This window comes from Ambystoma mexicanum, chromosome 4p (assembly GCF_040938575.1).
Source record: "Ambystoma mexicanum isolate Mex_15411 chromosome 4p, UKY_AmexF1_1, whole genome shotgun sequence".
NCBI classification, from domain to species: Eukaryota; Metazoa; Chordata; class Amphibia; order Caudata; family Ambystomatidae; genus Ambystoma; species Ambystoma mexicanum.
In genome coordinates this window covers 49032419-49054211 of record NC_090927.1, presented here as the reverse complement: position 1 = coordinate 49054211, position 21793 = coordinate 49032419, and the positions used below count along the sequence as shown (strand labels likewise).

Below are 21793 nucleotides of genomic sequence, written 5' to 3'. Positions count from 1 at the left end.
CAATCCCCCATTTAGATAGTTTTTCAAGGGGCATGGGACCATGTTGAAAGCCTTGCTAAAGTCGACGTAACAACAATATAATTGGCTATTACTCGCTTTTTTGTTTCTTCTATAAGATATAGAATGAGCGATATATTGGTGATCGAATTATAGCCTTTGCGAAAGCCCGTCTGTAGGGGGCTCATAATCTTTCTTGCTTCGGCCCAACTGGTACATTTTTATTGCAGGAGGGTAGCAAAGAGTTTTTGGCTGGAGTCCATCATCGCCAAGAGCCGGTTATTTGATGGGTCCAGCCTGTCACCCTTCTTGTGTGTTGGGAGTAGGAGAGATTTATGCCAGCTCACCAATATTTTCCCAGTTCACTCAAATTTGTCAAATAAATTCAACAATAACTTGGACCAAACAGCAGACTGTTCCTTGAACGATGTGTTGGTTATACCATCAGGCCCTGGAGCAGCAGTAGGTTTCAGTTTTATTATGGCGTTTAAAATATCATCCTGGTCGATTCCCAAAGGTTTGCCTTTAATCTGTGAATATGAGTGAGGGTGTATTTGGGGCCAATAGAAAGTTCTTCGATGTGGGCCTTCCAACAGGTCTCAGACACTGGATTTGTTTCAGTTGGATTGCCGAACTTTGAGAAATTATTAAATTTAGACCAGAAATGTTTGCTGTCACTGTCCCTTAGCCAGCCAGCCAGTAGCTTCCAGTGTGCATTGTTCCAAGAATGTTTGTGCTGTCTCGTCCAGTTTCTATATGCCGTAGTCAGCCTAGTGATGCTCGTCCTTTTCTCTAATTTGTCCAGGTGTTGGGGAGGAGCTAGCCCTTTGGCTAGCGCCTTCCTGCACCCCTCAAGCGCTTCACAATTAGGCAAGACTTCTCTAAGCACTATAGCACTGAGAAAGCTTTTTTCATGCAAAAATAATCACACACAGGCGTGCCCAGTCACTAAATGAAGATATTTAGGATTTAAAATATAAGGTGCAAATAACCATTAGTTGAAAACACGTGTAAATGTTAATTTGTGTAGTTCTAAAATCTCAAAGCAGGCTCTCTGCCAGAAGGAATGCAGCCTATGCTAAAAGTAGACTACAGGCATTGCGTGGGGCCCGGCTAGCTCTAGCAGAAAGCACGAGGTGACTCAGCAGCTGTTCCTGTCCATCACAAGCCAATGGAGACTAAAAAAGATTCGGAGTACTATGGGAAAACAGGGTTTTTTGTAGAAATTACTGGACCAGATAAAATATAATTTAATTAAGTGTTGAGAATATCACGGGAAAGTTTGTTTATGTATGAATGTTTATAACATAGCAAATGATGCTAATTAAGAGCTACAATGTATTCCTGCAGAGGCAGCGTTATGTTAAGTAGCCTGTCCCGAAACGGAACCCAGCCATGCCAGAAGGAAGAACTGCAGCGTCCCTTGAAAGGCAAGAAGGACAGTTTTGGATGAGCCACACGGGTATCCAGTGACCAAGCTGAAGAGTATATAAAGGCGCCTGCTTTGCATTAGTCTGCAGGAGCCAGCCAAGGAAGACAGAATGCTGGTCGGAAGGGCAGCGTCCTCTGCCATTTCCCCCCAAAGCCTCATCTTTGTAAAGATTAATATTTGTTATCCTTGCAAGATAGACTCATGGTCTTAATTCCCTAGAGTGGTGCATTTACTGGTGTTAATGTGATCAGGGGGGTACCCCAATATATCTAAGGGGCACCCCTATAAGTTGGGGTTCACTTTCACAGGTCAGGATTTTCCCTTAGTTTGCGTTTGGCTCTATTTAATTTCTTTATTTTGTTGTTGATAATTACATCAAAGGGACCATTTATCGGAGTTTGTTTCTTTAGGAGAGGGCAGGTACCATCTTTCTGTAACCTGTTGACCAGACTCTTTATCATAGTTTCAAGCCCCAGTTACTTTTTTCGAGCCATTGTAGGGACCTATCCTAGTTTTCTCGTAAGAGGATTCCCAAGTCCTTCATTAGGCCCGGTCTCAATTTTTTGCAATTACCTCTCAAATTAACCTCCAGATTCTGTCTTTGGTGTTTTTTCCGCCTTAATGTCGGCATAACATCCTTCCATGAGATAATGCGGTGGTCACTAATGTCAGTGGAGCGAATCCCCACCGGTCCACACCTGGTCACCACCACATTGCTGCTGGTAATTAAATAGTCAATATGAGATCTGGAGCTATCATTGATCCAGGTGTATGTAAGGATCCAAGTTTCATCATCTCTATATTGAATAAATACAAGATGCATTCTCACAAAAACCTTCCATCTATTAAGCCTATGGTGGGCTTGAGCCATTTTGTGATGAAAATTGCTAACATTAAAATAACTCTCAATTATGATAGCGCCACCGGGGTGGGATTCTGGCCAAGTAGTAAATGCCTCGCCCATGATTTTACATATAGTGGGGGGTATATTTTATACTTGGTGGGTTGTAAATATTGGCAATTAGGATCTCATCAGCAGTATTCTCATTTGAGGAAAAAATGGCAAACATTACATATGGGGTGGCTCGTGTGTTAAAGTAGGGGAGCAGGGTATAGTTCAACCTTGCCCCCTATTGCTAGCCACTGGGTCACCCTATCACTGCAGGGATAGTGAAACTGCGAAGAGTCTTATAGTCATCAATAATGAATCTTTGTGTAGCCCAGGTCTCTTGCAATAGAAAACATCCTGGTCAAGGAGTAAGGCCACCCCCCTCCCCCATAGGTCAGGACAAGAGTGAGCGATGTCCCCTTGTATTCCAAGAAATCAGTTGTATGATTTTGTAGTTCAGGATGTCAGTTTTTAGTTAGCACACAATGTTCTGGTTCCCAATTTACGATATATTTCTGGTTAATCGATTGGGGTAGATTTGCCTGCTGAAATGCACATAGGGTTGCTAGTTCGGAAGGCTCTGCGGCTTTAAGTCCTGCAACTCCTTTTGTAGAGGGTTTGCTCGCCTGTGATAGAGCCTGTACCCTAGTTTTCCTGCAGATGGGGAGCTAGAAGCCCAGGGAATTTAATGCGTCTGCGTTTGTTTTTAAAATGGCAACGATCCAAGGAGTTGAAAATTCTATTAGAGCCCAATTTGTAGGGCGTCCAACACGAGGTAGTTCAACCTGGCAAAAGGACCCGTCACTACATAACAAAGAACGCTGGAACCATGCCAATTCAAAATATAGAAGGGGGATTAGAGAGGCCAAAGCAGAATATTACAACGAGCTGATCGAAGCTGCTCCTAACTCGCCAAGTAAGCTCTTAGATAGTCTCAGCTCTGTCCCATCCATATATTCCTACGGAGGAGGATTGCAAACTCGTGAAAAAGGCTTTTGCAGATAAAATCTGAAAAGCCAGAGAGTCCATCATTCAGGCTAGAGATCCACCTCCCCAACGCTGCCGAGCGTCCAACCAATCTCTGAAGAAGAGATGTTAAAGGTGTTGTCTAAGATGAAACCGTCCTCTTGCGCTGAAAATGTTATTCCTCTCAAAATAATTGTAGAAGGACAAGGAACTGTTTGCCCCAGTCCTATCAAAAATAATCAATGCCTCCTTTTATGTTGGCATGATCCCCCAAGACATTAAAAAGGTGACCATTACACCTTTGCTTAAAAAACGGGTTTAGATCCTAAGGACCCTGGCAACATGCGCCCGATTACCAACACTAATTTCATCCTGAAAATCATGGATAAAATAGCGACGGAACAACTGCAATCCCATTTTGAAGCCAATAACATACTGCACGTGCAGCAATCGGGCTTCCGTGCTGCATACAGCACGGAAACCGCGATGCTCGACCTAAAATCACGAATGCTATCCATAGTGGATAAGGGCAAGACAGGGATGCTAATACTACTGGATCTAAGCACGGCTTTCGATCTTGTGGATCACCAACTATTACAGCAGGTCTTGGAGAAAACGGCAGGATGTTCCAAAGCGGCATTGACCTCTGGCTGGCATCTTTCCTCACAGATCGAGCAGCCAGAGTACACTGTGAAGAGAAGTTTTCGACTCCTGCCCACATAAGTGCAGGGGTTCCACAGGGAGCCAGTATATCCCCCCTCCTTAACCTTTTTATGAAATATTTATGTGTGCTCTTAGAATACATCGGCGTATATTTTACAAATTACGCTGATGATACTCAGTTGGTGCTGGAATTAGAGGGTGATTACCAAACAGATAAGGTTAAGATCATGGCTCTATATGACCTAATCGACAAGTGGATGGAAGAAACTGGATGTGTTTAAACGGCAAAAAAACGAGTTGATGATATTTGGCTCCCGCCAAGTGAGAGACAAGCTAGGAGTAGAATACGAGGAGTTTCTTTGTTTGTTTTATTACTTGTATTGCGCACCAGACCCAGGGGTGTTAGGGCGCATTGCATAAGATCACTCACAGCTTAGTTACACATAAGAAATACATTTACATTACATTATGGAATATGATTACACATAGGCGGAATATATATATATATATATATATATATATATATATATATATATATATATATATATATATATATATACAGGATATTTACATACATGAGATTCAGGCTAAAGGCTAAAAACCTGCGATTCGGCTTTGGGCTGAGAACAGGCATGTGGAATCATAGTTCGTAGGTTAGTGGTCTGTAGAGGGTAGCAAACCGTCGATAGTCAGTACTGGGATGTGTACGAGGTAATGGGCCAGTACGTAGAAGTGTCATGGGTCAAACTAGATGTCTGCGTCTTTCAACCACTTTATAAGGCACAGACGGAATTTTTGGTACAAATGCTCTACTCCTAGGTTGGAGGGTAGCAAGTTCCATATTTGGGCTGCCTTGACCTGGAAACTACTGCCTCCACCTCTGGTAAGCTTAAATCTGGGAATCGGGAGGCAATTCGTATTAGAGAGTCTGGTTGTTCTTGTTGTAGGTTTCGTGACAGTTCTATCCGATAGGTAACATGGTGCTGCCTTGTTCAGGCATTTATGCGTAAGAGAGGCAACTTTTAGTTTAATTTTGTCATGTGTGGACAGCCAGTTGTTGCCTCGTCTCGGAGATCTGTTCTCTCCTTGCAATTCCAAGTGCAGCTCTGAGAGCATTGTTTTGCAGGAATTGGATTTTCTTGATAATTTATTTGTTTGCACCCATGTATAAGGCGTTGCAGTAATCGAGCTTTGATAAGTGCTCTGGCAAGGGTGATGCAACTAGCATTGGAGAGAAAAGCTTTACCTGCTCTAATCAGTTTGCAGGTATAAGCCGTGGCCGAGGCCATGGTGTTAACCTGTTTGTTGAAGGGAGAGTGGAATCCAAGTAGAACCCCAGGGTTTTTACCGCCTTAGCAATGGTGATGATGTTATGGTCTATGTTAAAGGCTGAGTATTTGGGGCACAGTTTTTTGAGGGGTCGAGGGGGTGCCCAGGATAATGATCTCTGTTTTATCATCATTCAGGCATAATCCATGTGTGACCATCCATGCCTGGATGATGAGATACCTTGTTCACCAGCGCCAAATCCTTGCCATAATCCCCAGTAAGAGGTAGGAGGATCTGGGTATCATCTGCATAATTGGTGTAGGTGATACCCAGATGATCCAGATCATCGAAGAGGGGCTTGGTAAAGATGTTGTATAGGGTGGGTGAGACACAGGATCCTTGGGGCACTCCGCACGTGATAGGGATGGGGTCGGCTGCAGCCATAGGTGAGAAGACTCTCATGGTACGATCACTTGGAAAGGATCGTATCCACGCTATGGCTTCTGTTGAGAAGTATGCCGCTGAATCCAAATGGCTACATAGGACCTGGTGATCAACCAGGTCAAATGCGCCCGATAAGTCCAAGAGGACTTCCAAGTGTTTTTGTATTTGTGAGTAGGCCATTTTGTCTAGGATTTTCAAGAGAAATGGCACCGTAGTAATTGGTCAGTAGTTGGTAGGAATCAAAGGGTTTTTTTATAGTGGAAGCACCCAAGATTCCCTCAGCTTAGATGGGATAGTATTGGACGTGAATGACGCGTTGACGAGTTTTGTAATAAAGGGTGCCAGATTTCAGATTATGAGTTGGGCAGGGCATTGATCACCCTGACAATTAGAGGGTTTGAGTGATAATATAGTTTTTTCAGTTTCAATTATGGTGACTTTAGAGAACTTGAAGGGGGAAGGTTTGACAGTGTTATTGGACAGATCAGTGTGGTTCTATTAGGCGTGTTGCTGGTTAAGGAAGCTTTTTTCTTAGAAAGAGTTGTTACTTTGTTGGCAAGTGCTTGCTGTATGTTCGAGCAGCAAAGTTTATCCTTTATACAGTTGTCTGGCACTGGGATAGGGGCTTCTAGCTCTTTAAGGATGACAAAGAGTTCCTTCATACTAGCGTTAGCTTGGGATATTCTAGCATTGTAGGTTTCGCGTTTGGCTAGGAGTATTTTATTTTTGTATAAAGCTGTAATGGAGCTGAGATTAGTCTTATTTTCTGCGGACGGTTGTGCTTTCCAAGATACCTCGCATTGCCTTTTTCTGGTACGTATTGTTTTAAGATAAGGTGTGTACCAAGAATTAAGATGGGCTTTGGGTTTGCTCTGTCTTAATTTGAATGGCGCTATTGAGTCTAAGGAGGTGGTCATGACGTGATTATATTCCAAGACTAATGCATCAGGTCCCAGATTTTCCGGGATAGCATTAAGTGTCGGGAGGATAAGAGGAAGTAAGTTGTCCGAGGTAATATTCTTTTTGTTCCGAGTGGGAATAGGCGGAGCTGGCGATGTGGGCAAGGAAATGGGTTTTTCAGTGGCTAAGGTAAAGGTAATGGTCTGACCATATCTGGGGGGATATGGAGGAGATAGTAGCAATACAGTTATGGCTGCTACCCAGTCCAAAGTTCTTCCTTTAGTATGTGACGGCTGGAGCCTTGTTCTATTAGGATATTTGCCACACTTGATGGGTCGCTGTAGCCTAAGTTTAGGTCCCCTAATAATAAGACTTGGGATGAGTTTTTTAAGTTATTGGATGCAATATTAAATATGTCGTCCTCGAAGGATCCAATAGGGCCTGGAGGTCTATATATCAGATGGATCGTGTGCGTCTGGGCGCTGTTTATGTTTAGCTTGGCTGTCAAATTCTCACATGATTTGGTACCCGGGGATGGTCCCTAGTCTAATCAGTAAATTGTCTCTTGCTATGAGTGTGATGCCTCCTCCACGATTATCAACTCTGTCTGATCTTAAGATAGTATATCCCTTAGGGATAGCTAATAGCAGCTGGTCCTGCGGCGGCATGAAGCTAGGATTCAGTGATCGCTAGGAAGTCAAGTTGTTCTACCTGTATAATATCTGCTATCTCGGTTGCATGAGCGACCATAGATCTTGCGTTTATTAGAGCGCCCTTAAGACTATTGTGGGCTGAGGCTGGTAGTGGGGCGCCTATTGTAGTTTGGGCCTTGGAGGTAGAGAGGTTGGGGGCAGGGAGTCTAGGCTGGCCTTTTGTTTTGGAGATAGGTGTAGTGGGTTTAGGGTTAGATCTTTTGTTAATGGTCGCAAGGGATCTAGATAGCGGTTCATAGAGTTTGGATAGTCTCGAGCGGAGTCTTCCATTTCTGTCGGTAGTAGTGCATGGTTGGGCTTTCAGAAAGGGTCCTTGCGTGGTGTGTTTAGTAGGCCGTTGTTTACTTGTAGGGGTAGGAGGTAAGGCCGTAGTGGAGTTTTGGGTGCTGTAGTGGTGGTAGTCTACCAATATGATCACTAAAAACACAGTGGCTGTCACAATGGTGAGGAAGGGCAGTAGGCTCCTTAAGACGTGCATGTTTAGGTATTGTGGAGGAAGGAGGCTTACACGATCTGTTCAACCGGGAAGACAGGATCCCTACATGTGTAAGGCAGCAATCGATTTTGGCCATACAGTAAATGCAGTAGCAATGAGTTTGGGCGTAATGCAACAATCGATTTTGGCCATATAGGCAGCAATCAGTTTAGGCGTATAGGCAATAAGCAATTCAGGCATATATGCAGTGATCGATAAAGTAGCTATCAATTGGAAATGTAGGCAGCAGTCAATGCGGGCATATAGACAGCAATCAATTCAGGCATAAAGGCAATAAACAATTCAGACCAATTTAGGCATATGGGCTGCAATCAGTATAGGCAATTCAGGCATAGAGGCAGCGATCGATACAGTAGCTATCAATTAGGAATACAGGCAACAATCAAATTAGTCATATAAGCAGCAATCGATACAGTGACTATCAGTTGGTGTATAGGCTGCAATCAGTGCGAACGTATATGCAGCAGTTACTACGGTGATAGTCAGTTTGGGCATGAAGCAACGCTTACTGCGTTTAGTGCAGCAGCAATCGGTTTGACCCACCGTGTGATTACCTAGGTATAGAAGTTGGTTACTCAGTAGTCTTGCAGTGGATGTAAGACATGTAGACAGTGAGGGAGCTACAGGCATAGGTGGCTATTGGTCTGCACCGTTGATGTGAGGTAGTAGGGAAGGTAATACATGGACAAATAATTAGTTAGTGTCACGATTGTACAGTGGCTGAATGCAGTTTACCCAGAGATGGGGTCCGATGGGCGGGTGGTCAGTGCAGGACCCGATAGCGTGGAGTGTCCCGCTGGCCCGTAGTGGCACAGGCAGGCACAGACAGAAATACTGTTGTATTAAGTTAAAGACTCTTGTATTAAGGTAGTCACCCAAGTCAAAACTCTTGGGATGATGATGGAAACCACTCTGGGTACGGAGGCTCAGACGAATTACTTGCACAAAAACACCTATTACATTTGCCTCTTGAGAGCCATCCGCCCGCTCCTGAGCGAAACCAACTCTGCTACGATTGCCAGGGCTATCATTCTATCTCGCCTTGATTATGGTAATTCACTATTACTGTGGGCCTCTAAAAATGCATTAAGAAATGCCAGATAATGGAAAATAATGCGGTTCGGGTGGTAAAAGGGATGAATAGAAGAGAAGGAAGGAGAGCACTTCAATGGCTCGGGGTTGAGGTGAGAATCCTTTTTAAATCCATGACGATAGTGCACAGATGCCTGTATGGGGTGGCCCCGTTGTATCTCAGATCTAGGTTTACTAGATACACTCCTAACAGGACTCTGAGATAAGAAGCACATGGCATGCTGCAGGTACCGACAGCAAATTGAGCTATGGGTTCTGGAAAATCCTTTCCGGTGCAGGCGGCCAAGCAGTGGAACAACCTCCCTGCAGCTATGCGCCTACAACCGAATCATAGAATTTTCAGAAAGCACCTTAAGACCCCCTTTAAATAAAATCTCTGCCTAGACAGAATCTCCTCTAGCAACCCGGATGTGTGTCTATTGTACCCTGTTTTATGTCTCTGCGCCCTGATGCCTGTGGACCTTCGGCGCATTATAAATGCATAAATAAATAATCCTCAGTATATCCGTGGAGCATAGCAGGTTTAGTTGATGTACTTGTTTGAAAATTATTAGGAGATGGGAACGGTTTAGGAAAGGGCTATAGTTGGTAGGTTGCAGTTCCTCCAAAACCGTCCACTTTCCCAAATCAGAAGTCTCTTCCAATAGCTGCGCAAAGTTGTCTGTGGTCGAATCTCTTTTGATTATGGTTGTGTTTTGGGCATCCTTTTGTTTGTGCTGATGAACTGTGGAGAAGGGTGATCATTTTCCACCGGGCTCAAGCATGGAATTTTGGACTGATCAGAAATTTGAACAGTAGAAGTAATAGATTTTTTGTGATTGATTTTTGGCTCTTCTTTGCCTAGCATTGTAGACTTGGCTAAAGATGGTTGTATTGATTTAGGGTTCAGCCTCTGCAGCCAGGCTGATCGAGTAGTGCCATCTAGTAATATATTCGAGGATAGCCGTTTCGCCAAAATACGTTTTCCTCGTATATCTGGTCTTGTTTCTATCAAAGGGGAAAGTCCCCTCAAGATTGTGTTATCTTTGTCATGTTTCTTTTTCAGTGTAGCCGCTATATTTTTTTCGCTACCAATTTAATTTAAATGCGCGACCTCGGGGAGATGAATTGCCAGTTCGTTTCGTAGCTCAGCAAACTAGCCTCCTCGATTTATCCAATGGAGGAAGCTTTACAGGTTCTGAGCCGATCTGGCAGGTGTTTTTAGAGTGAGCACCCGGATTTATCGTTTAAGTCCGAGTTGTTCGCATTATTGCCTGAGATGGGCCATTATTAGAGTTTAATAAGGCAGGTTTAGACGTCTTTAAACTTTGTTCTTCATGCAAATTGTTGAACGATATTTTCAGAATCCTGGCCAGGGTATTTTTGACTTCAATGTGATCCCTTACCATTGGGCCAAGCAGCATCGCTAAGGCATCAATTGTAGCCAGTAACATATTTGTTGTTTTATGTAAGAGATTCCCTATGGAGTTCAAAGGAGGCCTTGCTTTTAGTTCAACTTCCATGTCCATATCGGACTCTGTTTCCGTGGACTCCAAGTCCGACGAGGCACCCAATGCCACCAAGTCAGGTGTGTTTGAAAACGTGCCTTCCGCTAAATCCTCATTTTCTTGGGATTTTTGAATCGCTTGGTCAGTTCCTAACGAGGCTGTCCGAAACCCAATAAGGAGAGAATTATTGTTATCAGTAGAGGGGGAAACCATTTGAGAGTTGTCGTGTAAAGAGTGAGCTGTATGAGGGTTCTGGATTTCCACCTCCATCTGGTGGAGGTTTATTCCTGCGGGTTCCAAGAAACTCGTAATTGTTCGTAATTGTTTGTTGATGTATCAAAGTTGATCTAGTGTTTCCTTTCTTCTTATAGGAGCGTCGTGCTTTGGTCATAGCGGGTATTGCAGCAGTTTTCAGTCCTGAATTCCTTAATAGTGTTTTGCTATGTGTGGGACGTTTGGAGTCATTGGTTTGAGTCATTTAGGTTAAATACCAAGATCTTACCTTCTTAGCCCTGACCAGACAGCTCCAGTGGCACGTGACACGAGACATTCAGTCTCGCTGCGTTCATGAACGCGTGCTCTAAGGCGCATGCGCAGTTCCTTTTAAGAAGGGATCAGCTGTTACAGCAGCTCGTCGAGCAGAGAGATCGATTCAGACTCTGCTATAAGATGACAGAGCTACGGAACGCTGAATCACGGCAATTTTCAGGCAATTCCCTCAATCGAGTTGAGGGTCAGAGATGTTAGTTTGGTTTTCCCTTGATGCTCTCTGCTTTCAGTGGCTGTGGTGTGTAGGGTTAGGCCTTGGCAGCCATATCCATATGAATACCCTCAGGGCTGAGTACGTAACCCAGAAGGTCAATCAAAGGGACATCAAACATACTTTTCTCCAGTTTGGCCTATAAATGATGTTTGCTGGGGCGCTCTAGGACTTCTGGAACATGACACACGTATGACTCAGAGGGCGTAAATGCCAGGATATCAAGGTAAACCCACGTAAAGGATTGAAACGCTCCCAGAGCAATACCAAGATCAAAGGACATCCCCTTGTATTCGTAATGCCCAAAAGACATTTAGTAGACAGGTTTCCACTCATGTCCAGGTCTAATTCAGACTAAATGATGAGCACCACACAGTTCCAGGTGGCAATAAATCTTGGCTTCCCTTGAGGACTCCAGAATGTCTTTGATAAAGTGTTCCCTCTTTCTTGTACATGAAAAATAGAGGAGATCCCAAATGAGACTTTGAAGGAGCTATCTGCGCATGGTTAATATTTGTATTATTTTATTTTTTTAAAGCGAAGACCTAAAGCGGAGACCTACCTCGAGAGCAGTGTAGCGCTGTACAGAGTGAGGGTAGCTAGCGTTTAGGCTGCCATCTTTTAACAGTAGTGCAGTACTGCAAGTCAAGATCTGTGCGTCGGTATGACTTTTTGGAGAATGTGCAGTTCATCCCATAGGGCCTGTAATGCTTCCAAGCATTGTTAGGTGTCGCAATCTGTCAAGCAGCCCACTCCTTGTTGTATTGTATTATTTTCGTTATTTATATAGCGCTCTTTCCCCATTCGTATGGCCTCAATGTGTTTGTGATTGGAACGCCATCAGTGACCGCAGTCCATGTGTAGGAGGTTCTAGGGGTTTAGATTAAGAGATGCTTGTGTGCATTTTCGCCAGATTAGGATTTAGGTGGCTAGCTAGGCTCCATTAAGCAGCCCAAAGGTCAAGCACGTGGTGAGTGCTGTTGGTGGTGTGGGATAAAGTGCTAGTGCTGAAGATTTGATGTGTGCCCTGCTAGACCGAATTTTGTTTTCATTGGTGTTGAGGTACGTCAGGGGTTTCAATGTGGAGGGACGTGTGTGCTGCTAGACCGGAATGGCATAGCCATAGCTGCATTCTATGGTGCATGGATGGGTGGCTGTGCCTGCTGCCTGTGTCCACAGGCGTGGTATAAGGTATACGTACCGTATCTTGGATGGAGATCGGCTGCAGTGATCTTTTTCTTTGTCCAATGCGGATGGCTGGTCTCGCTATTCATGGTCTCCCTGGAATGAAAGTCTAAGCAGTGAGGGCGGTTCCCGGATGGGGTGGGCGCTGGGGATGAGGGAGGACGTTAGGGGGCGAGAGAGCAACAGGGATGGCGAAAGTTTGTTATGGAGTGCCTCTGCGAAAGCTGCCAGCGTTCGTGATATATTGGTGGGTAGAAGTGTTGTTGGGCCATAGTTTGTCATAGTGAGCCACAGCGAACGCTGCCGGCATCCGTGCTGTAATTATTGGATAGTAATGTTGTGTTCGGGTTCAGCGATATAGTTTAGAGAGGGGGAGGGTTTAAAGAGGAAACAGGGAAAAGCCAAGGTTTTGAGGGCCTTTCTGAATTTCAGGTGATTTTCAATATTGCAAATGTCTAGAGGTAGGGAGTTCCAGATGATCGGCGCTTGGACGGAGAATGAGGATCCGCACAGTCTGGAGGAGTTGTGAAGTAGGACCACTAGGCGATATGCTGTGTGAGATCTGAGACTCCTTGAGAGGTGGTAGCGCTGGAGCAGATGATTACAGGCAGAGGGTTTAGGTAGCGGTTGAAGATTAGGGGGGAAAGGGAAGCTCCTTGCGGGACCCCTTTTTGTTACTGGTCGTGAGGTGGAGGTGAACGGGTGGAGGAGCATAATTTGTGAGCGATTAGAGATGAGAGGGTTGTGGCTTTGATTCCTAGTGTTTGTAGCCTGTCTAGTAGGATAGTGTGATGGGATCAAAGGCTGCAGAGAGGTCAAGGAGGATGATTACAGTGCAGCCTTCTGCATCAGCTGTTCTTTTTAGGTCATCCCAGACGTACACTAGGGGGGATTCTGTTTCTCTGACAGGTCTGAAGCCTGATTGCGCCGGGTCTAGGAGGTTGTTGGCTCCAGTGAATAGGCCAAGCTGCTTGTGTGCTGTCGGGTCCATCAGTTTGGCCATGAAGCGTGCGTTGGAGATTAGCCTGTAGTTCTGGAGGAGGAGTGGGTAGAACATAGTTTTTTTAAGGAGGGGTTTGATGTAGGAGGTTTTTAGGGCTTCTGGGAAGGATTCTGATGTAAGTGAGAGGTTGAGGATTGAGCGTGTGATACTGCCTGCACAGGTTGAGGTTAGGATGTTTTTGAGGAGGGTGGGCGGGCAGGGGTCATCAGGGGAGCCTGATGGGTGGCTTTGTGCTAGGAAAGAGAGGAACTCCTGGTGTGAAATAGGAGAGAAAGAGTTGAAGGTTTGTATCGGGGGGGGGAGGGTTTGATGAGGGTCGGCCTGTGGGTGGGCAGGGGGCGAGGGCATGTGTTACAATTTAGAGATGATGGCGGAGTGTCTGTCAATAGCGACATTGTGGAGATTACCAGAAGCTCGCCCAAAGGAGGGAAAAGGTGTAGGGGGCCAAAAAGACTCGGCAAAGAAGAAATTACTAGAAAGAGAAGAAATTGGGCGGAGCAGAGGCAAGCGAGGACCCTGGGCAAAAAGGCACAAGGCAGCAGGAGGCAGAAAACGTCAACAATAAGCTTCACAGGTTCTTGGGTTTTGTGGTGGCTCACATGAGAAACAGACCATGCAAAGCGCATGCGTTGAACCGTGCCGCTGCCCCCCCCACCCGCACACCTGCCCAGGCTGGAAAACATGGCGGCTCCCAAGCTTTAGAATGCTGCGAATATGGCATCAAGACTGAAACCCCCTGTCACCCAAGCATCTGTGTGGCGAGTGGGTCCTCGGATAAGGCAGCGTTCTGACACCCAGTATATCCTCCATCTATAGATTTCTCAGACACATTTTATCATGTGTATCGGGGTAAAACACTGGCTTTAGTTACTGCACTACTACAGGGGTGTCTAGATACTAAAGGGTGGTGGAGCTTGTGGACAATAGTCACATGAGCAGTGGCATAAAGCAGGGTTGCACCATGGCCACTCTTCTTTTTAATTTTTTTTGCCTGACATCAGAAATTATTTGAAGAAGGCCTTAATTTCCACTCAACAATGTAGGCAAAAACATCTTCAATGGTTGCGATACGCAAATGTTTTTTTCACAGTACCAATAAGCTTGCAAAGAATGCTTATTTGTCTTCAGAAATGTGTTCCCAATTAATGACCCAAGACCAACATCAATATAACCCATATATTTAGTTGTACTCTGTAAAAAGTAGTAATAACCAAGCTCTAGAATAATGTGGGTGAATCATGAGTCTGAAACAATAAACACCTCCCTGATTATGAATGGTCTGTGGACGTTTGATAAAATGTACTGCAGCCACTTGACTGAAATGCATAGAGGACGCACTTTAGAGAAGATACCTTGGCTTGGGGAACGTCTCCTGCATGGAATATCTTTATTCAGAGTTGGGTTTTAATACAGGGGTTGCCAGGTAGAGCAAGAGCACTCTTATTTGGATATAAGACATTGGGGAAAGCCCAGTATATTTCTGAAATGGCTGAAAGAGGATCTCTGGGCGAACGAGTCAAGACTGGTACTGGGAGATCGCATTAAAATTCCAAACATTGAAAGTATTTGTAGAGTACGTAATGAAAAGGGAAGGGTGGGGTCACTAAGGCATCTGCACCATTTAGGGCTCTGCTCAAAGACTGAATAAAATGCAGAGGAGATTTGTAGAGAAATGGGAGGCTCTGAAAGATGCTATATTCTGGCTTGGAGCTTTAAGGGTAAAGGAGGTTGCCTTAATTTTGGCTATGTTACGACTTTGGTTTAGAATTTGTAGCCTTAAAGACGTGAAATATTTGTAAACCAATTTAACACTATTTCAACAATAAAGAAACTATAAATGCCTAATGTTACGTAGTTCTTTATGTTTAGAAAGATAATGTGTCAATTTTCTTTTACAGCTTTCTAAAGCCTGCGCAGAAAAAGCAAAGAGTAATGAAGTGAAGTGAAATGCCTCAAGAATAGGTTTACTTGGAACAAAAGGGAGGATGTCGGATATCTCATTGAATGGAAGTTTCTAGAAGCCTAGTCTGGTCAGGAACTGGCGGTGGAGTAAGCTACGGATTAAGAAAATTAATTTCTGTTATCACCTACTGAATACGGATTGTGTCAAGGTAACCGGGAGAAGGAAATGCTTCTGAAAAGTTACAAATAAATAAATGGGTGAGCAGGAGACCCAAAGAAAGTTCGAATTCGGATAAAAATGTAATTCAAAAGTCAAAGCTTTTTATTTATGAAGATTGCAAATAGGAAAATCAAAGCTCCTAAAAAGAGCTTTCCTTTGTACAATGCAATTATAACCAGTAGTGCACTGAGAGATAAATATAGAGCATTCTCTACAAAGGGCTGACCCTTTAATGTGGTTAACTTTGCTATGGCATTTTTGCTAAACACAATCGAAGCTGGAGAAATGAATCCCCCCACCGAGAAACCTTGCCAGGACAATGAATGCCATAAAAGCTTCAGCCTGAAACCCTATTTTGCTCAAAATGAAAAAACCCACACAGGAGAGAAACCTTATCCGTGCTCTGAATGTCAGAAATGCTTCAGTAAGAAAAGCAGCCTAACCATCCATGAGAGAAGCCACACAGGAGCCAAACCTTATCAGTGCACTGAATGTCAGAAATGCTTCAGTCACAAAAGCAACCTGACTACCCATGAGAGAACCCACACAGGAGCCAAACCCTTTCAGTGCTCTGAATGTCAGAAATGCTTCAGTGTGAAAAACAGCCTAAGTATCCATGAGAGAACCCACACAGGAGCCAAACCATATCAGTGCTCTGAATGTCAGAAATGCTTCAGTGTGAAAAGCAGCCTAAGTATCCATGAGAGAAGCCACACAGGAGCCAAACCACATCAGTGCTCTGAATGCCAGAAATGTTTCAGTCAGAAAAGCAACCTGACTACCCATGAGAGAAGCCACACAGGAGCCAAACCTTATCAGTGCTCTGAATGTCAGAAATGCTTCAGTGTGAAAAGCAGCCTAACCACCCATGAGAGAAGCCACACAGGAGCCAAACCTTATCAATGCTCAGAATGTCAGAAATGCTTCAGTGATAAAAGCAGCCTAACCACCCATGAGAAAATCCATACAGGAGCCAAACCTTATCAGTGCTCTGAATGCCAGAAATGCTTCAGTGGGAAAAGCAGCCTAACTATCCATGAGAGAAGCCACACAGGAGCCAAACCTTATCAGTGCTCTGAATGTCTGAAATGCTTCAGTGTGAAAAGCAACCTAACCACCCATGAGAGAATCCATACAGGAGCCAAACCTTATCAGTGCTCTGAATGTCCGAAATGCTTCAGTCAGAAAAGCAAGCTAACTGCCCATGAGGGAAGCCACACAGGAGCCAAACCTTATCAGTGCTCTGAATGTCCGAAATGCTTCAGTCAGAAAAGCAAGCTAACTGCCCATGAGGGAAGCCACACAGGAGCCATACCTTATCAGTGCTCTGAATGTCTGAAATGCTTCAGTGAGGAAAACAGCCTAACTAGACACGAGAGAATCCATACAGGAGCCAAACCTTATTGGTGCTCTGAATGCCAGAAATGCTTCAGTGACAAAAGCAGCCTAACTAAACACGAGAGAACCCATACTGGAGTAAAACCTTATTGGTGCTCTGAATGTCAGAAATGCTTCAGTGTGAAAAGCAGCCTAACTACCCATGAGAGAATCCATACTGGAGTAAAACCTTATCAGTGTTCTCAATGTCAGAAATGCTTCAGTGTGAAAAGCAGCCTAACTACCCATGAGAGAAGCCACACAGGAGCCAAACCGTATCAGTGCTCTGAATGTCCGAAATGCTTCAGTCAGAAAAGCCACCTAGCTACCCATTCGAGAAGCCACACAGGAGACCAACCTTATCAGTGCTCTGAATGTCAGAAATGCTTCAGTCAGAAAAGCAGCCTAACTATCCATGAGATAAACCACACATGAGCCTCACCTTATCAATGCTCTGAATGTCCGAAATGCTTCAGTGAGAAAAGCAGCCTAACTATCCATGAGAGAATCCATACAGGAGCCAAGCCTTATCTGTGCTCTGAATGTCAGAAATTATTCAGTCACAAAAGCAGCCGAACTACCCATGTGTCACAACTCGGGGATAGTTTTCTGGTCGTTGCAGATAATACCTCCCCACTCTTTTGGGGAAGTTACCTTCACTCAAGGAATATGAAATCTTTATGGTGATGTGCCAGAGACTTCCCTCCCAAGAGCTCAGCCTACAGGGATCAATACACCTGGCAGGCCGGGGGCTTGAGTGAAAAGGCAGGAGCAGAATCGTCAGAGCTAGAGGGACAAAGAACAAAACAATTGTTCAGGAAATGCAGCCAAGTAGTGCCGGAAAACAAACAGCCAACACCGCCCACAATTACCCACTCTTACCTGCTCCGTAGAAACCATATACCAGTAACCTTCTAGTATCGAAATGCAGAGACAAGGAGGATGTATGGTGAAGGGAAGGTGTGCCAGTATCCTAGGAACACCACGGTGAAAGCAGCAAAGCGTCCAAAAAGTGTTCAAAGCAATCCAGAGTTTAAACAGCAGAGCGTCCCAAAAAGTGTTCAAAGCAATCCAGAGTTTAAACAGCAGAGCGTCCCAAAAAGTGTTCAAAGCAATCCTGTGTTAAGGCAGCAAAGTGTTCCAAAAGCGTTTCGTGCAAGGCAGCAAAGCGTTCCAAAAGGTGTTCAAAGTGACAGGAGCAGACAAGGAAAAGAAATGAAATGACCAGGGAAGCGAGTGTTCACCTCACGCTAGTTCCCTTACGGAAATGTTCAGGTTATCAGGTCACCAAGACTTAAGGATTCAGAAATGGGAGGTCAATAATGAGTAAGCCGGGTTCATATAATCCAAGGGGGACAATCGAGGGAGGCAGGCGTCGGGAGGCAGACAAGGACAAGGCAGAGACAACAACTTGAGTCGAGCGCCGGGTAGTCAAGGATTAAACAGGAGTCCGGGAACAGGAGCTCGTAACTAACAACAGTTTAGGAGCACCCGATCTCCGAATAGCCGGCATTTAAATATGGCCCACAATGAAGGAAACACAACAACGTAGTGCACGTGTCACGTGACTACAAGTAGCGGGAGTTGTGGGAATTGTAGTCTCAAAGGGTTCTGTGTGTCAGGTAGCACTCGGACAAACGCCATGGTAGTCTCCAATTTAACCGGGATGTGACACCATGAGAGAAGCCACACAGGAGCTAAATCAAACCTTATCAGTGCAATGTCAGGCATGCTTCAGTCAGAAAATCAATCTAACTACCCATGAAAGAAGCCATACAGGAGGCAAACCTTATCAGTGCTCTTAATGTCAGAAATGCTTGTCCGAAAAGCAGCCTAATTATACCTGAGAGAAGCCACGCAGAGAAAGCCTTAGTGCACAGAATGCCAGAACAACCTTCCCTTCCCCCCTGCCTTTATAGGCTGCTACCACTCACTTCCTTTCATTTCCCCACATTCATATCACTATAGTACTTGGACATGGAAGAGGTGACTAGGAGTAGTACATGCTAACTTGTCATTGCACCACTCTGGTACTGAGATGAGGAAGAGGCATGAGGACTGTTATAAGGGTCAGGCATGTCCCAATAACTATGGTCAGGCAGCACCTACAACCTCTTAAATGGTTGCAAGTGTATAAAAGTGGAATTCGGAAGCAGAGTGGAGGTGACGATCCAGGTGGGTAGGAGAGCGTAGCAATCTGAGGTGGAGCAGGCAGAATATGGGCCGGTGAAAAGGACGCTGACTACTTCAGAAAAGCCAGAAAGTCGCAGAGGCCAGAACTGCCGCAAAAGGGTTAGGAGCTGTGCAGAGCCCTATGCTGTGTATTATCCAATTGGAGTGGGGAACACAGAGATCTCCCTGAGGCTGTCCACTGCTGCAGAATAATCTGAAGGAATCAAGCGCTGCTCGCCAGAGCTCCACAGGAGTGAGAGAGGAGCCAGCGAGAACTCAAGAGTGAAACCAGAGCACCTGGAGGAGCAGCCAATAATCGGTGAGTGGCCGGGAAGGATCATTCATGCCGTGGCGCTGCAGGGGCATGGTGTGTGTAATGGCGGATGCCGGTCAAGTGAAAATGCGTGACAAATGGGTCTGGAGACCAAACGTGAACTATTGCATACCGAACAAGGTGCCATGCAAGTAATGAGTTTTGAATGCTGAACTGTGGAAAAGAAATGAGTATATCGAATGATTGAAACAGCAGGTGATGTGCATTTGCGGACAAAGTGAAACAAGTACAAAGCTAAATACTGTTGGATAGTGTGAAAACAAAGTGTTAACCAGGAGAAATACCACGAAGGAAAGTGTGCGAGTCACAAGTTGCTAAAGTCAAGAAGCTGTTAAAGTGAAACAGAAACATATGTGGACTTATGACATAGATACAGGAAGGGAACCTCTGTTGTCAAGGAAGTCCTATGAGAAAGAATGAACTGTTGCAAAATGCCAACGGTTATCGGTCGCGCAACCTATGATGGGTAGACTGTGTGGTCCGACAACTACGCCTAGACCGAGGAACCCTTACTTGGAGTAAACCAAGAGAAGTCAAAAGGCTGAGACTGGTCGGAATAAGATTGTTCAAGTGACATAAGGAAAAGGCAAACTAAGCAAATTGATTTGACTGAATTTGAAGCCAGAAGTGCTGCCTACTTGGGCGAAGGGAACCCGGAGACCCGTTTTGTGAAACTGTGTTGAACTTGGGGAAGGGAACCCCAAGACCATTCTGTGGAACTGTGTTGAACTTGGGAAGGGAATCCTGAGACCATTTTGAGGAACTCTGTTGAATTTGGAAAAGGGAACCCCGATGCCATTTGGTGGAACTGTGTTGAACTTGGGGAAGGGTACCCTGAGACCCTTTTGAACTTGGGGAAGGGAGCCAAGAGTAAGCCAGGAGTTGGAAGAAGCTCAGCACATTTGTTTGAACATTATTCCTTTGGTTGCTGATATCCCCACACATTGTTTAGCTTTAGTTGTGAGGGCAAGTATAGGTTTTGGACACACAGACTTTTAAGTTGAACTTACTGACTCTGACTATCCTTAGTTTATTTAGGTAAGGAAATCCCACCTTGTTGGAGGGAAATCCTCAATTTTTCCTCCAAATGTATGATTCATTGTTTTGTGAAAACTGGTAGTAATTCCGTTACCACCAAAAAAGTCGGTAACTGGATTACTACCACCTTTTTTCTGCACTGCAATTTCTTTCTAATAATTTAGGATTTTAAAACCTTACTGAGAGTTTTTCCAGCATTCAGCTCACATACTGAGAAAAAAATGGAGCATATAGGTCCTGTAAGGCAACACAAGAGAGTAGCAGGGAGGGGAGAAGTGGCATCCAATGTGGCGGGCAGATCAGATGCAAGCCTTGGCCAATTCCCTAAGGCCAAAGTGATTCCAGGAGCACTAGGAGCAGCAACAAATCCCAACCCTGCCACAATTACAGAACACAGTTCAATAATGTAACCAAAAGCCCATCCCATGGGAAAAGGAAGAGAACTTTACAACTGAAAGATTTCATTCAGACAGTGTTGGTTGTTAGAGAAGCTTCAGTCATTGTGATGCTGGAAATGCATTGGAGTGACCGGGCCTCCATATCCTTGTCCTGTATTCCTTTGTCATGTGTTCTGTGTTATTTTCCACGCAGGAGATCATGCGGGACTCCTGGCGGTGCGACTCTTCCTCTTTTAGGTTTGGTGAACAGACCCTTGGGATACCCTTATGGCACCCTTGGGTGGGGTACAACCCTGTACCCCTAGTGTATGTTTTTGGGCACCTGTGTGTGGCCCACAGAGCAGGGTATAGGCTGGTGGCAGCTCCATGCGGAATTTGATAGGTGCTCTGAGTATCCTCCATTTTGGGATACCCAGGCCCTGCCATAGGAATCAGGGGATTCTTGATGCGGACAAAATGGCCCCTGCAGCGTCTTGCTTTCTATCGCCTGTTACCTTGTTTTCCCGAAGTCCTGGGAAGCCCTGACTCTGTCCCTTCCCCTGACTGGCTGTTGGGTGGAAGTTCCATATATGGTATTGTGGAGAAGTCGAGGACAGACTGGCTTGAGCCTTCCCAATGACTGTATGTTGTGGGTACTCCCGTGGGGTGGGACCTGGGTGAATGAGGTGTGTGACAAATACGCATTTCATGTTATGGGTGTCTGTTATCTGTGTGAGTGACACAATGACTGAGACAGCCCTGCTCGAATCTGGTATGAATGCAGAGTGGAGTGCTGAATGGCTGGGTACTTCTCCGAATCCACATTCTGTGTTGTGAGTGTCTGGATGGAGAAGAATGGCCTGAATGCACTGTGAGAAGGGAAGAGAGTGGGCACCACTTCGGTAATAAATCCACGTGTCTCAAGTATCAAAAATTATAGATCAAAAAGTCAATTTGTTCAAACAATTTCCATCTAAATATTCAAAAAGGAGCTGGCTGTGACGAATTTGGAGACACCCAAACTCAAAATACATGTGAAGCAGAAGACCAAGTGAGATACAGGGTCACACAGCCGCT

The 21793-nt window shown here is 44.9% G+C and overlaps 1 pseudogene; it reads left to right on the top strand.

Moving 5' to 3' along the window:
* The window catches only part of LOC138452735 (zinc finger protein 208-like), a 276255-nt pseudogene extending 257779 nt beyond the window's left edge, over positions 1 to 18476 (top strand).
* The last annotated feature ends 3317 nt before the right edge of the window (positions 18477 to 21793 follow it).